The sequence below is a fragment of the Anastrepha obliqua genome, unplaced genomic scaffold, assembly GCF_027943255.1.
Source record: "Anastrepha obliqua isolate idAnaObli1 unplaced genomic scaffold, idAnaObli1_1.0 ptg000018l, whole genome shotgun sequence".
Lineage (NCBI taxonomy): Eukaryota > Metazoa > Arthropoda > Insecta > Diptera > Tephritidae > Anastrepha > Anastrepha obliqua.
Window position 1 is genome coordinate 20,001 of NW_026562181.1, and position 2,500 is coordinate 22,500.

Sequence of the window (2,500 nt, forward strand, 5' to 3'; positions counted from 1 at the left end):
TGGCAAAAAACACTCACGGTGAAGGCATGTGATATAATATGAAAATATCAAAAGTTAACTAACCAATGATATTGAAGCATATAAATCGAATCATAACTATATGAAACTCGAATTTGAGCCATATTAAACTGGTAATATTGTGATTTTATGCCTGGTTTTCCATACGTTAGTTTAAATAGAAAAAAATTCTCGAATATATATACATATATGAAGAATCTATATTCTATACTAACATTTTATGGAATATAACCTTGGCATATTGCCATTGAAATATATAATAAAGACATTTCAAATCAAACTGAAATGTATTGAAATGAATTTTTCCCATACATTTTTGACAATGTGAGGTGTGCATGGCAAAAAACACTCACGGTGAAGGCATGTGATATAATATGAAAATATCAAAAGTTAACTAACCAATGATATTGAAGCATATAAATCGAATCATAACTATATGAAACTCGAATTTAAGCCATATTAAACTGGTAATATTGTGATTTTGTGCCTGGTTTTCCATACGTTAGTTTAAATAAAGAGTTATGGAATATAACCTTGGCATATTGCCATTAAAATATATAATAAAGACATTTCAAATCAAACTGAAATGTATTGAAATGAATTTTTCCCATACATTTTTGACAATGTGAGGTGTGCATGGCAAAAAACACTCACGGTGAAGGCATGTGAAATATAATATGAAAATATCAAAAGTTAACTAACCAATGATATTGAAGCATATAAATCGAATCATAACTATATGAAACTCGAATTTAAGCCATATTAAACTGGTAATATTGTGATTTTATGCCTGGTTTTCCATACGTTAGTTTAAATAAAGAGTTATGGAATATAACCTTGGCATATTGGCACTAAAATATATAATAAAGACATTTCAAATCAAACTGAAATGTATTGAAATGAATTTTTCCCATACATTTTTGACAATGTGAGGTGTGCATGGCAAAAAACACTCACGGTGAAGGCATGTGATATAATATGAAAATATCAAAAGTTAACTAACCAATGATATTGAAGCATATAAATCGAATCATAACTATATGAAACTCGAATTTGAGCCATATTAAACTGGTAATATTGTGATTTTATGCCTGGTTTTCCATACGTTAGTTTAAATAGAAAAAAATTCTCGAATATATATACATATATGAAGAATCTATATTCTATACTAACATTTTATGGAATATAACCTTGGCATATTGCCATTAAAATATATAATAAAGACATTTCAAATCAAACTGAAATGTATTGAAATGAATTTTTCCCATACATTTTTGACAATGTGAGGTGTGCATGGCAAAAAACACTCACGGTGAAGGCATGTGATATAATATGAAAATATCAAAAGTTAACTAACCAATGATATTGAAGCATATAAATCGAATCATAACTATATGAAACTCGAATTTAAGCCATATTAAACTGGTAATATTGTGATTTTGTGCCTGGTTTTCCATACGTTAGTTTAAATAAAGAGTTATGGAATATAACCTTGGCATATTGCCATTAAAATATATAATAAAGACATTTCAAATCAAACTGAAATGTATTGAAATGAATTTTTCCCATACATTTTTGACAATGTGAGGTGTGCATGGCAAAAAACACTCACGGTGAAGGCATGTGAAATATAATATGAAAATATCAAAAGTTAACTAACCAATGATATTGAAGCATATAAATCGAATCATAACTATATGAAACTCGAATTTAAGCCATATTAAACTGGTAATATTGTGATTTTATGCCTGGTTTTCCATACGTTAGTTTAAATAAAGAGTTATGGAATATAACCTTGGCATATTGGCACTAAAATATATAATAAAGACATTTCAAATCAAACTGAAATGTATTGAAATGAATTTTTCCCATACATTTTTGACAATGTGAGGTGTGCATGGCAAAAAACACTCACGGTGAAGGCATGTGATATAATATGAAAATATCAAAAGTTAACTAACCAATGATATTGAAGCATATAAATCGAATCATAACTATATGAAACTCGAATTTGAGCCATATTAAACTGGTAATATTGTGATTTTATGCCTGGTTTTCCATACGTTAGTTTAAATAGAAAAAAATTCTCGAATATATATACATATATGAAGAATCTATATTCTATACTAACATTTTATGGAATATAACCTTGGCATATTGCCATTAAAATATATAATAAAGACATTTCAAATCAAACTGAAATGTATTGAAATGAATTTTTCCCATACATTTTTGACAATGTGAGGTGTGCATGGCAAAAAACACTCACGGTGAAGGCATGTGAAATAATATGAAAATATCAAAAGTTAACTAACCAATGATATTGAAGCATATAAATCGAATCATAACTATATGAAACTCGAATTTAAGCCATATTAAACTGGTAATATTGTGATTTTATGCCTGGTTTTCCATACGTTAGTTTAAATAGAAAAAATTTTCGAATATCTATACATATATGAAGAATCTATATTCTAATACT